At 45.8% G+C, this 15968-nt stretch overlaps 1 protein-coding gene across 1 annotated transcript in view; it reads left to right on the top strand.

Moving 5' to 3' along the window:
* Positions 1-15968, top strand: part of Pknox2 (PBX/knotted 1 homeobox 2) — a 297178-nt gene that overhangs the window by 12264 nt on the left and 268946 nt on the right. The gene's annotated exons all lie outside the window — the stretch shown is intronic.

Raw genomic sequence — 15968 nt, 5'->3', positions numbered from 1 at the left:
TTGTAAGAACTTCATGCTTGGGCTGGAAAGACAGCTCAGTAGAGCACTGACTGCTCTTCCAGAGGTCCTGAGTTCAAGTCCCAGCAACCACATGGTGGTTCACAACCATCTGTAATGGGATCCAATGCACTCTTCTGGTGTGTCTGAAGACAGCTACAGTGTATTCATATAAGTAAAAATAAATAAATCTTTTTTTTTTTTTAAAAAAAGAACTTTATGCTTTCTCCATGCACATGGCTGGGCCACTCTAGGACTCGATAACTGTGCTCTGGAGGACTCAGTTTCCTGCCTTCTGAATGCTTTCTTTTCTGTCTTCTTGTGTCAGACACCTTATTTCCCAGATACCATGTATTCCACACTGGACTATCACCTAACTCTACTATGTCGGTCCCTTCAATAACTTCCTAAGAAAGGATGCCAGGGGGTGAATTTCTTGGGCTGTTGAATATTTACAAATATCTCTACACCCTTTTGAAATGTGGCTAATAATTTATTGAAATACAGAATTTTAGATTAAAAGCATTTTCTTTCAGAACTGAGATGATATTCCAGGGCTGTCTTTTAATGCTCTGTGATGTTGGGTTGCTTTTTAAAAAGTTTGATGTTGTTCTCATTCTTGTTTTTTTTTTTTTCCTGATTATTTTTCTCTTTTTTTTTTTTTTAAGAAAGATTTAGAATTTTTTAAAATCTCTTACGTTGTACGGATGATAATGTTGGTAGATATTGGTCTTTATTTTTATTTGTTTTTGTGCTGGGGTAATCAGAATATTTTATCTCCTAGTACTCACTTACCCAATTCTTTTTTCTATTTATTCCATCTGAGACCTCAAAGCCAGGGCAGTGGCCACACATCTCCTCCAAGAAAACCACACCTGCTCCAGGGCTACACCTCCCACTAGTGCCATTCCCTGTGGAACAAAATCTCTTTGGGAGATTTCTTCAACTTCTAAAATTTATATTTAATTTATTTTTTTTTCAAGACAGGGTTTTTGTGTGTGTGTGTGTAGTCGTGGCTGTCCTGCAGACCACTCTGTAGACCAGGCTGGCCTCAAACTCAGAGATCTGCCTGCCTCTGCCTCCAAAGTGCTAGGATTAAAGGTGTGAGCCGCGACCGGCAATATTTAATTATTTAAGAAAACCTTTACTTTTGTGTGTGTGTGTGTCTGTGTGTGTGTGTATGTGTGTGTATGTGTGTGTATGTGTGTGTGTGAGTGTGTGTGTGTATGTGTGTGTGTGTATGTGTCTGTGTGTGTATGTGTATGTGTGTGTGTGAGTGTGTGTGTGTATGTGTGTGTGTATGTGAGTGTGTGTGTATGTGTGTGTGTGAGTGTGTGTGTGTGTATGTGTCTGTGTATGTGTCTGTGTATGTGTGTGTATGTATGTGTGTATGTGAGTGTGTGTGTATGTGTGTGTGTGAGTGTGTGTGTGTGTATGTGTCTGTGTATGTGTGTGTATGTATGTGTGTGTGTGTATGTGTGTGTGTGAGTGTGTGTGTGTGTATGTGTGTGTGTAGGTGTGTGTGTGTGAGTGTGTCTGTGTATGTGTGTGTGTATGTGTGTGAGTATGTGTGTGTGTGTATGTGTGAGTGCATAGGTATGAAACAATTTCACCTGCTGAGTCATCTTGCTGGCCGTATGTTTATTTTTTTGAGAAATAAATTTAGCTGTATTATTAATTTTAATTTTTAAAAATCACCTTTATTTTTTTCCACACTGATGACTGGACCTGGGCCCACAGACACTTTTTGAAATCAAAATGTTCCTTTTTCATTATCTCTTATTCATGGTTTATGGTTACAGTTTTTTTTTGTTTTGTTTTATTTTTGGTAACAATAAAATGTTTTTGATGTACTTCTGTTCTGCCTTATCTTTTACTCCTTGAAATACCTCTGTTGCCCCAGAATCTCCATTTTCCCCGTTTATTTCAGTTTTCCTTTTTTATACTTGAGGCTTTTAAATAAAATATGTGGTGCTGTATGAACACGGCTCAGCGGGAAAACACATGTCTAGCATTTGTAAAGACCTGGGTTCAATCCTCAGTACAAAAAAAAAAAAATTCTAAGAAGGAAACACTATAAGTTGATTCTGGAGGTTTGAAGTGGAGCTGGACGGTGTCGCCTAGTGTCCTCATCAGGTGATAAGCAATCCTTTCTCTCGCACTGGGGCTTGACTCTGTGTAGTGGTTTGAATAAAAATGCCACCCGTAGGTCCACAGGGAGTGGAACTATTAGGCCTTGGCGCAGGTGTGACTTTGGTGAGGAGTCGCAGGAAGAGGGGCTGGGCTTTGAGGTCTCAGATACTCAAGCTAGACTAGGTTCTTCTGCTGTCTGCAGATCACAATGGAGGATTCTCAGCTCCTTCTCCAGCACCCTGTCTCCTTGCATACCTCCATGTCTGTCACCATGATCAGATGTTGTCCTTTATAAGAGCTGACAATGGTCATGGCATCTCTTCCCAGCAATAAAACCCTAACTAAGGCACTGTGGATATGTTAATTTCTTCCTGTCTCCTAGAGGGATGCTGTGCATCCCCAAGTACAATTTCACTCTTATTCACTTAATCAGAAGGAAACACTACTGGTTTTTGAAGAACAGAGAAGACTGGCTGCCACTCAGGATGAGTGGAGACCTCTTCTATAAAGTTTTCAACAACATCCCCATCTGCCAAGATAAACATGTCTGTGTCCACAGTGTGTGGTACCCCAGAGGGTATCCCTGTGCTCTGGGCTCAGTGCTCTGTGGAGTGAGTAGCCATATCAGCACCCCTAAGCCTGTGGTTCCTCTCTGCTAATTGGCTTACCACTCATCTCCATCCTTTCAGGAAAAAAATCATTGTGGAGCCCTTGAATACATGTTTTCCCTATTTCTGTCTTGTTGTCCCCGATTAGTCCTTTTCTAGACATTGGGCTGGGGGTACATAGGCTTCTCTGGGTGATGGGCACATGACCAGGGAAGGATGGTGGGCAAACAGGTGTCGTCTTTGATCTCAGAGCATTCATGAATTTCCTCAGTTTGTGTGTGTGTGTGTGTGTGTGTGTGTGTGTGTGTGTAGGCTCCTTTTCTTCATGGTTTTAAACAATACTGATATTTTCAGGCTCCTGCCCTAGAAGGACTCACTATACCCTTAGCATGAGTTGAAGACTAGGGACAGGCCCAGGGTCTGCTGTGTGTCCCTGCTGCCTGAACATGTGTCCTTGTCAGCCCCGGGGGAAGCAGCACAGATGGACTGGCAAGGCAGGCTTGCAACTGCTCACAGACTTGGGGCTCTCACCACCTTTGGCTTCATCTCAGTCCCTGTTGGGCCTTTGGTTTCCCTGACAAACAGGAAGGGCTTCCAGTTTTATGGAATTCTACCAGCCTCACAAGTAGGCAGAGATGCACAGAGCACCCCATTCTCTGGTCTACTTCTGTTGGTTTATGACAGCATCAGGCACTGCCCTGGATGCTGGAATTCTACTCCTTAGTGAAGAAGACTGAGTCCCTACCATCACAGAAATGATCATTCCAGTCTCAGGAAAGGAACTGATGGCCACAAAAACAAACCAGCCCACTCTGTCACAAAGAGGCCCTTGTGTGTGTTTCCTACCCAGTCTCCATGTCTGAGCCTGGATTGGAAGTGGCAGGCAAGGTCTTGAGTGAGGTCCACAGCGCCATGTCCTGTCTCCATGCCTTTTGTCATTTGACTTTTCACCTAGCTGGGGCCATCCTGTCATTAGGACAATGTCTGTTCTCGCCTTAATCTTTTCCTATGGCAAAGCCTTCCCCAACACCAAGCCTACACTGTTCTGAGCCCCTCTTCTCCAGGCTGCTGTGACAGCAGCTTCTATGGTCAGCTGTGGCTTCAGATGGTGAAGACACAGAACTGTAACCTTGGTTAGTGTGTGGGGACAAGATGTGTTTTTGAGCCACCATGACTGAGGTTGAGTCTTGGTTCTCCCATACTCTTTCTGTTGACCTTGGGAAAGAAGATGGAGCCCTCCAAGCCTCAGCCTTCTCACGTGTGAACTGGGACAGAGGTGAGATGACCATCAGCCGCCTGAAGGTTGCACATCGTTGGCACAGGCTCTCTTTCCTTCTTTTGGGGGCTCCCGTTCTGGCTAAGGGAAAAGGAAACAGAGTAATCAAGGCACAGATCTATCATGATCTCTAAAGCTCATCAAGGAAAGGAGGAAAGGGATAATTGTGCCAACACTGTGGGTTTCTGCAACCGCCCCCGTGTCTCCCATCAGCGAGTGTCTTCAGAACAGGGTCACACGACTGCACTCTATTTAGTCCCATGCCCATGTCCCTAGCACCAGGCATAGCATTGTGTCTGTAGTAGATGCTCAGTTAATGTCTGCATAGATGAAGTTTGCTTCTCCCGATCGTGGCTTGATGGCTGGAGCCCACCCAGCGCTGTCTACATCCCCTCAACCTGATGACTTTTATTTCAGAGAAGGAAAAATCGACTTACCAGCCATCTGTGGTAAGAGTCTCCCCTCCTCACTAGACCCTGACATTTCAAAACTGTTGTCACTGTTGAGTCCCCCCACTTATGGTGTTGAAATGGGGCCCCAGAGATAAGGGGTGCCTACACTTGTCTACTGTCCTGGAAGTGATGCCAGCCTCCCCCTCTCAGTACGCAGACATGCAGGTCTCTGCCAGCTGATTTGCCCGATTTAAAAGAGTCTGTCTTCCCAAAAAACAAACCTTTTGTCTCTCTGGTCTAACCCAAAATGGAGCAATGTGGCCCACAGACAGCTTTATGGCCTCTTGCCCTCCATTTCTTCTGTGGAGTTGCAAAGACCATGGAAGCCAAGTTGGCTCTGATTTATACAACTCTCTCTGTCCCTTTTGGCTTCAAGTCTGGAACAAGAAGACAGGACTGTCAATTACTCCCCTGCCCAGGTCTTTCTGGACTCACTAGAAGGAAAGGAGGGATGTTGACAAAGAAGATAGCCTCAGGGGTCCTGCATCAGTCACGTTGACCAAACGTAGGGATGAACTTTGAGAGAGGATTTTCATCTCAGCCAAGCTTGCCCTGTGACATGAGATAGTGAGATTAGAACAGGGCGGGACAGAGCTGGAATTTCAGCAAGAAGCTTGGTTCTGACTCAGGAAGCCACACCCCTCCCTCTAGACTTCTTCACCTAAGAATTCAGCAACCCTGGTCCAGCTATCAAGGCTCACTACCAACTAACTGCTAACTGTTCCATCCTGACTTTGCATCATGGCACCGGAGCATCCAGGACCAAACGGCCGCATTTATAGAGATGTAGCAAAGACAGCCGTTTGCTTCCTTCCTCCCCAACCTCATCAAGGCCAAACCCAATCAGAGAGTCTGTAACATCACCCTGCATCTGTGGCAATGTGACTGTAAATCTGTATAAATCTGTTTATCTGTATGTGGTCCTGTGACTGTGTCCTTGTGGTCATGTGACAGTGTCCTTGTGGCCATGTGACTGTGGAGCTGTATGACTGTGTGTCTATGTGTGAATATATGTTCATTTATCCATGTGATCATGTACTCATGTTATTATTGATTCTGTAGCTGGGTGGCCCTGTGGTTGTGTGTTTAAGGACTATGGGTACTTGTGACACTTTATGACTATCTGTATCTCTGACTCTCTGTGTACTTGTAAGTCTGTGACCATGCAAGCTCCCATCTCCGTGACTCTGTGCCCATGTGACTATGATTCTCTATGACCATGTGCTTGAGATTGCGTGCTCATCATGTGGCTGCATGATTGCTTATCTTTGGCATTCTGTGTGGTTGTGTGTTTATAAGACTGTGTGACAGTAAGGTTAAAGGTATCTGGATGACCAGGTGTCTTAGTCAGGATTTCTATTCCTCCACAAACATCATGACCAAGAAGTAAGTTGGGGAGGACAGGGTTTATTCAGCTCACACTTCCACACTGCTGTTCATCACCAAAGGAAGTCAGGACTGGAACTCACACAGGGCAGGAAGCAGGAGCTGATGCAGAGGCCATGGAGGGATGTTACTTACTGTTTTACTTTCCCTGGCTTGTTCAGTTTGCTTTCTTATAGAACCCAAGACTACCAGCCCAGGGATAATACTAATCCTAAGGGGCCCTCCCCACTTGATCACTAATTGAGAAAATGCCTTACAGCTGGATCTCATGAAGGCATTGTCTCAACTGAAGCTCCTTTCTCTGTGATAATTCCAGCTTGTGTCAAGTTGACACAAAACCAGCCAGTACATCAAAAATATTTAGGATTGTGTGATTGATCATATCTATGACTGTGTGACTTTATCTATCTGTTTGAACATTTCCTGTATGTCATTATGACTGTATCCATGTGTCTGTGTATGTGTTTGCCTGTGTTTCAGTGTTTCCTCATGACGGTGTCAGTGTGTCTGTGTAACTGTTGAACTGTGTATGCGTTTGCTTGTGTTTTTATGTGTTGGCATGGTTTTGAGTATGTCTGTGTGTCTCTGAGACGGTGTGTGTTTAGGTGATGCTTTGCATGTCTATGTGTTAATATGACTGACTGTGAACACGTTACCATGTCTATGAAGTCTCCATGGCCAAGTATGAAGAGTATATCCAATGTGTGATTTTGAAACTGCCCACATGTCCACGTGAGTCCACATAGCATTTCAGGGCTTCATGGGGGCAGGGTTAGGGTTAGGGTTAGGTTCTTACAGTTTATAGTAGGTGACCTGAGGGAAACTGTGGCTTTGGCTTCTGTGACTGCCTCATCATCTATGTTCAGAACTGTGGGAAGTGCTGCTCTCCCAGCAGGCCAGGGAATGGTACCTCCAATCTCTTCTTGTGTTTGTAGAGCCCTGGTAGGCTGAAACAGAATGGATCTATTATGTGGCTTTGGCCAGCAAATAATTTAAAATTGCCACATCTAGCAGGAAGCCACACCCTTTGGGTTTGGGAAGGAGGTGGAATGACCTAGGAGACACATTGTGGTGGGAATGGGGCCACAGCTCTATTACTTGTGCAGTGGAGATTGCGTTCAGTGTCTCCTGGTGGAGTCCAGAGGCCCTGATGGGGCATCTTCATTGTCAGAAAATAAGAGGCTTTGTTGAAAGGCAGAAGCTGAAGAAAAATAGATTCCAGGGCTGCTGCACTATCGAGGCTTCGTTGTGTCTTTTGTCTTATGACTGCCGACGTGGTGACACGTAATGACTGGAGCTCTGGCTTTCTGTTGCCAGCCGCCTCCAGCTCTGGGAAGCAGGCTGACCCACGGTGAAGCCAAGGGTGGCTAATGAATCATTAAAGAGCCTTTACCAAATTAGGATTATAATCCATCTCACCGTGCAGAGGAAAACGTTTCAAATGATCTACTTTCTTAACCGCAACTCAAAAGATTTGGCAGGAAATTATCATGAGAGATGTCTGGAGATGGACGGACTGTGCCGATGTGTGTGACGAAGCTTCCACGACCACAATAGCTGGAAAACACAGCCACGCAGCCACGTTCACATCCTGACTCTGAAGCTTGTACACCGAAGCACTATCGCCATACATACTAGACCAGGATGCTACCCTAGGCAGACAGATGGACGTACTTACGACAGATCAACCTCTTAGCGTTTGCTTATCAGTATATATAGGCTGGGATTATTGCCAAATGCTGAAAGATGGAAAGAAGAAAGCAAGATAGAAAAGAAGTATTTAGTCCTTGCCCTGGTCCCTATGGATTGGAGGTAATTGTAGACCATGAACAAAGCAAGCTATGGGTGCGTCATGCTGTATTGAGAACACGGACTCAGAAGGGCTTTGGATCTGGGTTGGCACCTAAGTAGAGGTCTTAGAAGGGGTGAGTTCTGACTTGGGTGTGAGCATTACCATAATGACACTACCCAGTGGAGATGAAGCAGAAGAAACCACACTGGGTTGGAGGGACAGGGCAGCCAATCAGGACACAGTACATTTGCACAGTCTTCAGGATGGGTGGGGCACAAAAACCAAATTCTAATTTGGGTTAAGGATCCAAGCTGACTTGAAATTCTCCCTTTGCCTTGCTCTCTGGGCCTCAGTCTCTCTGCTGTGAGGCATAAGTGGGACCTGAAGATGGAGTTCGACCCTTCTGCCTCTCTCTTGGCCTCAAAAACCTGTAAGTCCTTTGTGACTCCGGGAATTGCAACATTCTCATCTATGAGGTCCTGAGGTCTATCACCTGTCTGGCTAGCCTGGATGCTGACCGGAAACCAAGGCGTTGCTAAATTGCATAGGGGTTTCTACAGGTGCTGGCTGAATGAGAGAGTCAGCCCATGAATGAGCTGATAAGGACTCTTACACACGAATTACAGGATGGTGGTCCTCAAATGTAGCTTCTGAGTTCATATCTGGTGGCAAGTAGCGGGTTCACTAGGATGCTGTGGGGAGGTGATGGACAAGTAGCGGGTTCACTAGGATGCTGTGGGGGAGGCGATGGACAATCAGGGTCTTGGAGCTGAGAAACGGCCAATAGTCACTAACTGTTGTTACTATCGATACACTGCTTTGTTCTTCCTTGCTAAGTGAACCCTGTTCCCCTTTCTCCTTTATTTGGCCATTCTGTGTAGACCTTCTTTTACTGCACAAAAAGACAGACCCAGGTCCCTTGGAAAATGTGACCTGCAGCCTTTCAAGAGCTATTGGTGGCATCTCCCTCACCCTATCATCTGGTGTCTGTAGGCTCTGGCTGCCAGAATGAGGTTGAGGCCAACCATGCAAGATCCTCAGCTCAGAAGGGTTTATGGTGGGAGGCAACATCAAAGACAACAGCTGTGTCAGACGGAGTTCATCCCTATGGGCAGACAGGAGCAGAAGGAAGCAGGGTGGTCCTGGGAGGAAGAGGAGGAGGAAGGGGAGGAAGAGGAGGAAGAAGAGGAGGAGGAGGAAAAAGAGGAAAAAGAAGAGGAGAAAGAGGAGGAGGAAGAGGAAGAGGAGGAGGAAGAGGAAGAGGAGGAGGAAGAAGAAGAGGAGGAAGAGGAGGAGGAGGAGGAAGAAGAAGAGGAGGAGAAAGTAAGGGGGATGGGTGGGGCTAAGGAGACAGGTGGTGAGGGCAGGGTGACACGAGATGATGGTGAGACAGGTGGATCCTTTAGGGTGGAATAGAGGAGTCTCTGTTTGGGTAGAAATGGAGGTTCCCCCTCCCCTCCTGTAGCTTGAAGAAGGCAATGGATATCTTAACATACCCTTCCTTCCTCGATGCAGGCAGGTGGGGCTTGAAGCAAAAGAGACTGGAGAGCTATGGAGCCAGAGTGACATGTTACAGTGACAAATGACAAAGACTTCAGCATAGAAACACAGCTGACACTGGGCCAGAACAACAACCCCAATAATGAGACTTCAGTAAACATAGGGTTTTCGATTTCTAGTAGCTGTATTTAAAAAGTAAAGGAAACAGATGGAAAGGAGGTTTTTATCCCCTTAACTTCATGTATTTAAAGTATACGCTCTGGGATTGGACTCAGGGCCTCAGTGATGTTAGGCAAGCCTTCTACCACTGGACTCTCCACAAGCCCTAGAATAGTGTGTGTGTGTGTGTGTGTGTGTGGTATGTTTGGTGTATGTAGTGTGTTTGGTGTGTGGTTTATGTGTCTGGTGTGTGTGTGTGTGTGTGTGTGTGTGGTGTGTTTGATGTATGTAATGTGTGTGGTGTGTGGTGTATGTGTCTGATGTGTGTGTGTGTGGTTTGTTTGGTGTATGTAATGTGTTTGGTGTGTGTGTTTCTAGAGATCAGATCTAAGGATTCCCCATGCTCACTTTTTTTTTTTTTTTTTTTTTTTTTTTTTTTTTTTTTTTTTTTTTTTTTTTAGACAAAGGATAAAATCTTGCTGTGTAGTGCAGGGCATGCTGTGGAGTCGCAATCTCCACCCCACCCCCATCCCCACCCCCACCCCCACCTCCACCCTCACCTCCCAGATACTAACATTGCCAGCCTGCACCCCCATGCCTGGCTCTAAAATAGTTCTTAATGAAATATTTTACATTGCATGCCAGTTCTGTTCATCTACCCCGTGTACTCGGCTGGCAGCCCACCTCAGTTCCAACTGGCAAGGTTTCAAGTGCTCAGGTGCTGCATGCGGCTAGGCCTTCCTTATTGGACAGTGCATGCCCGAGTTATCCTTTTGCAAGTTTATGTGGCCACAATCTTGGGATACCATTTCTGAGAAATGACTCCATTTTAAAATCATCATGACATATTCTTTTTTTTTTAACCTTCTCAGAATTGAAATATTCTCTCTCTCTCTCTCTCTCTCTCTCTCTCTCTCTCTCTCTCTCTCTCTCACTCTCTCTCTCTCTCTCTCTCTCTCTCCATTCTTTGAAATTGCTAGAGCTAGTTCTCACACTTTGATAGACAGTGAAAAATCACTCAAAGCACTTTAGAGCAGCGGTTCTCAACCTATGGGTCCTCATCTCTTTGTCAAACCTCTATCTCCAAAAACATTTATATTACAACTCATAGCAGTAGCAAAATTACTGTTATGAAGTAGCAGCAAGAATAATTTTATGGTTGAGGGTCACCACAGCATGAGCAACCATATTAAAGGGTTGCAGCATTAGGAAGGTTGAGAACTGCTGTCTTAGGGCCTCTTGTTTGGGGCTGAGGGTTGGGCAAGAAAGCCACTTGGGAGGAAGGCAGGGAGGGAGGAAGGGAGGGAGGGAGGGAGGGAGGGAGGGAGGGAGGGAGGGAGGGAGGGAGGGAGAATGAACGGAGAGCATACCTGAACCTCTGTGTGTAGCTGAGGATTGGGAGACGCTGAGAAGTAGACAGGAAGAGAAGGGACATGGCTTGTGGATTGTACTGCCAACTGCACACCCAGAGGGCAAGTTTTATCCCCCTGACTCAGAGGTGGGGATAGGCTCAGCAAAGATGCAGTCCCAGGGTGGGAAGGAAGAAGATGGGAGGAATGAAAAGGAAGGGAATGTAAAGAAAGAGTGAGGAATCCAACCAGACCCCAGGGGCTTGGATTCCAACCAGAATTCGGCAGCCCCACATTTCTGGAGACGCACTATGGCCTGGATTTTGCACTGTGCAGTTTCTTCTCAAAGGACTGAGTCCCATTGCGCGTCTTCAGGAAAGACCTTTCTCACTGGATCCTGGCCCCTCAAGCACTGCAGCCCTACCTGGGGCCAAGGTCAGAAAGGAGGCCATGGCAGCCAGGGTTCCCCTTCCTTCCTTCCTTTGGCTTTCACTATCTGTGTTATGGCCTTTAGGCCCTGTCACAGCATTCTTGTATACAGTGTCTCTCTTCCTCAGGCCAATTAAATAAGTACTCCAATAAAGGCCGGGGCAAAGTGCTGTGGCAGCCTGAAGATAGGGCCATAAAACCTAATGGCTGCTGCTTATTGAGGATTCTCCCATGTGCCAGGGACTGTGCTAAGCGCCTCGCATTCATTCCACTTAATCCCCAGTGGTCCCGTGAGTTAGTTCCTATTGCCACCTTCATTTCACATCGGCAGAAATGAAGACTCTGAGAGCACTGGCAACACCCCAGATGGCTGCTTCCTTTGTGACAGGCTGGAGATCTGAGCCAGGTCCCTGCTGACCCAGAAGCTGGTGCAAGACCCAAGGCCGTGTTCGAAAGAGACGATGCTTTGGCTAAGTCTTAAAGACAGAATTTGGTAAAGAAATAGCTGGAGCAAATGCAGGAGAGCAATGGTGTTGTGCCTAGCGGTGCCAGGAACGGTTCTTCCTACAGTCATGGCTCCTGAATCGTGGATTTTCCGGAGCCCTTTCCAAGACTGCTTTCTTATGACGTGGACCTGGAACCCGAATCAAGACATTCCAGAGGTTCTGATGCAGGCGATCCACACACTGTGATCCAGTGGATGGTGGGGAGTGGGGAGGGAGAGAAACATGAGTAGAGGATTATGCAGGAGCTCACAGAGGAGGAATGAGAGGGAGAAGAAAGGAGGGGAAGAAAGAAATGGAGGAGGACAGGTAGGGGACAGAAGTGGAGAAAGAGGAGATAGAGAAAAAGAAAGAGGAGGACTTTGAAGGCCACTCTTGGTAACATAGCCTCAAAGGGCCCTCCTTTTGTTATATAGCCTAATAAACTTTGTGGGTTTTTTGTGGTCGTCTGGTTAGTTTTCGAAGCAGGCTCCTCCTATACTACATGTTGGTGTTAAACTTGCTATGTAGTTGAAGGTGACCTTGAATTTTTGATTCTTTACCTTCTAAGTCCTGAGATTACAGGCATGAGCCACAGTAACTAGCTTATGTGGTACCAAGAGTCAAAAACAAGGCCTCCTGCATGCCAGGCAAGTACTTTACCCAACTGAGAGTTACAACCCTGACCCTTAGCTCAACAAACTTGTAAAAAAAAAAAGCATTTTTCATATGTGGTGGTATGGCCCCCATTAGACTCATGTGTTTGAATTCTTGGCCATAGGGAGGGACACTCTTAGGGGATGTGGCCTTGTTGGAATAGGTGTGGCCTTGTTGGAGTAAGTATAGCCTTGTGGGGGAAGTGTATCATTGTGGAGGTGGGCTTTGAAGTTATAATGCTCAAGATATGCCCAGCGTGATATACACACACAGTCTCCTTCTGCTACCTGTCAGACCAGGATGTAAAACTCTCAGTTCTTCTCCAGGATCATGTCTGCCTACAAGCCACCATGCCTCTTACCATGATGATAATACACTAAACCTCTGAAAACTGTAAGCCAGCTCCAAAGAAACAGTCTCCTTAATGAGAGCTGCTATGGTCACGGTGTGTCTTCACAGCAATAAAACTCTAAGACATCATGTATCATTGACATACAGTGATGCTGTGTATTTGTGAATCATAGTGTAACATTTCAACATTACCACGTGATCAACTCAGTACTTACTTGACATCAACATTTTTGGGGGGAGGGGGTTCGAGACAGGGTTTCTCTGTGTAGCCCTGGCTGTCCTAGAACTCACTCTTGTAGACCAGGCTGGCCTCGAACTCAGAAATCCACCTGCCTCTGCCTCCCAAGTGCTGGGATTAAAGACATGCGCCACCACGGCCCGGCATCAACATTGTTTTTTAAGCTTCCAGATATAAAAACACGGGTATATGTCTTTCTTCGGCTAGTTTATTTCACTTAATGTGATATCCTTCAGGTTCATCCGTAGCACCATGAATGATAGCATTTCATTTCTTTGGCAGCTAAATAATATTCTATTGTTGTATTTGTACACATGCAAATGGTTTTGTTATTTACGAAAAATTCAACCAACATTTAGGCTGAGTCTCTCAGGTAGTGGATAATCACTGTGACTTGGAGGGAAAACCAAAATGTGATCCAACTTTTGTTTTAAGAAGAAATTGACCAAAGGGGCAGGAATTGGAGACCTTTAGATCATTTAGGGAAAAAATATCCCAGGTGACTGTGATTAGTTCTTCTCCTGCAACTGGAGACATGATGGAGAAATAAGTTTCATTCCATTCAATTCGACTCTATACGCATTTCTTTAATATGTTTTCTAGACTGGGCATGGTGCCAGGCCTTAGGCATCCTAAGACAAAGTGAGATATTGTCTCCCATCACAGTCTATCAAGGTTCATTAAAAACAATCAAGCTGAGAAGGGAAGGAGTTGGTAGGTGTCAGTGTGGTGGATGACTTGACCCACTTGCATGTTGAAGCCCCAACTCTCAATGTGACTGTGTTTGGAGATAGGTCCTTTAGTAAGGTAATTAAGGTTAAATGAAGTCATAAAGTTGGGGCTGGGATCCAATTGGAATGGGGCCTCTGGAAGGAAGAGACACTGGAATTATCTCTTTCTGCCTTATGCACAGGGGAGAGGCCACATGAGGACACAGAGAGGAGGTGCCTTTTGAAAGCCAGGAGGAGAAGCCTCAGCAGAAAGCAAAGCACCTCTGATCTTGAACTTCCAGCTTCCTAAACTGTGAAGAAACAAGTGTCTGTTTGGTTATGGCAGCCTAGGCAGATGCAGACAGACTGGTCCTAATTTTGAGGAGAGGACTTTTTTTTTTTTTCTTTTCTAGACAGAGTTTCTCTGTGCAGCCCTGGCTGTCCTAGAACTCACTCTGTAGACAAGGCTGGCTTCTAAATCACAGAGATCTGCCTGCCTCTGCCTCCCAAGTGCTGGGATTAAAGGTGTGCACCATCCTTTCCAGGCAGGTTCTAAATTTTAACACATAGGATGACACAGGCAGGATTCAGCTGGGCCATTGTCTGAACACATCTGGAGTATAGAGTAACTACCTGGTGTGGACTGCTCACCCGAGGACAGACAAACAGAAACAGAGATTCTTAAAAACTCCAGCATGCAGGGGTGTGTGTGTGTGTGTGTGTGTGTGTGTGTGTCTGTGTGTAGGGACCTCTAGCATCTGCAGGAACCTGCTTGGTTACACCAATGCATTATTGAATTACAGGGCAAGTGAGTGTGTGATAAAGAAGACATTCTTACTTATAAACTGTACATCTGAAACAAATTCTACAGTGTCTATTCTATCTCTTCATGGACAGACCCAGGATTTAGATGTAGAACCCAGGAATTTGACATATTGACAACTGTTCATTAATTATTCACTATGGGCCATCAGCTGGAATCCTGGATGTTTTTGGTTTTTTTTTTTTCCTGCTTTATATATTAAGTTTGTTTCCTTTTACAAGAATCAGGATGACTTGAGGAAGGGAGAGGGAGCTGTCATGTGGACCGCTGAGTCTCTGTTACCCTTAACACTACTTTTTAGTGGTAGGCACAGGCCCAATATTTCTTTCCGACAATTATAAAAAGGATGGTAACATGTTAGATCATCTCTTTTTCTTAAAGCCTTTGCAAGGTACAAGAACAATCAAAGCAGGCTGTAGCGACTACAAGTTAGTGTGCGTTTTAAAGGAGGAAAAGGGTGCTACTGGTTTATGTATTATTTGAAAAGACTCCACAAGTCAACAGCTGAAGTCCATAGGTCTGATGTCTTAAAGAAGGAGTTGACATCGGAACTGCCATTTCTCTGATGGAGCTAAGTGTTTACTTTCAGCCTGATTCTCCATCTGAATCTACTGGTTCTCACACCTCAGCAGCAACCCTCCAAAGGAGAGCAACCCCTTCCCCACAGGTCCCGGGCAGGGAGGGCCAAAGGGTTCTCTTTTCTCTCAGTCTAAGCAGCACATTTCTCCTGAGACTTTATGGCAGCCTGACCTCCAAGCTTCTGGGTCAGTGAGTCTGGTGTTTCTGCACTACATAAAAAGGGCAAGTGGATTCATTATTATTATCTTATTATACAATGTGAAATATATACCAGCAATTATGCTGTCAGGAGACATAGTCTTTGACCACCGATCAGAGGTTGGGGTGACATAACTCTACCTAGTGAAAGTCTTTGGGGGAATCTATGGGAAGATGTTTCAACCCCATCCGTACCAGTGGATCTATAGGTGAAAGGTTCCCCTACCCTGCAGGAACATTGCAGGTGAATGTGGAGTTGCTGGCAGGACCTGGATAACGAACACATCTGGAATGTGGTGCAGATTTGTCTGAGCCTTTGGATCTAATGGTTCTCATTTTTTTTTGCCAGAAGCTGAGGCAGGAGAGGAATGACCCAGAGGCTTGGAATGGAACAAAGGGTAGCCTCTGTCTTCTCGGGTTAGATTCTTTTCTGGGAACCTCGATGTCTGGTTTCCCTCTTAGGTGTCCTTGCTTCTATCAGCGACTTTGTCTAGGCTTCATCCAGGCTCCTTGCCTGGGGCAAGTGTCACAAGATCCATTGCCACCTGCCTGTGGCTGAAACAGCTTCAGACGGGCAGAAGGGATGCTCTGGTCCTCCCTGTAGGAGCTGAGCCCATCTGTATCCTGGGAGGTTGAGCCTATACTGGCTTTTAGTAGGAGAGTCATCTTTGGTGACTGAATGGAGACATGCATGATTACACTGGCTTGCTTTGGCCTTCCACTGTAGAAGAGACTAGGAGCCTGTTTGGTGTCTGGAACAGATTTGACCACCCCAGCAAGCCCAAACTGAGACATACCGCCCCTAACCTTACTGTGCCCCAGTCCCCGGGACACACCGGCTGGCTAAGC

Source organism: Arvicanthis niloticus, chromosome 26, assembly GCF_011762505.2.
Source record: "Arvicanthis niloticus isolate mArvNil1 chromosome 26, mArvNil1.pat.X, whole genome shotgun sequence".
NCBI lineage: Eukaryota > Metazoa > Chordata > Mammalia > Rodentia > Muridae > Arvicanthis > Arvicanthis niloticus.
The sequence above is the reverse complement of the archived record's forward strand: the minus strand, read 5'-3'. Positions and strand labels throughout refer to the sequence as shown.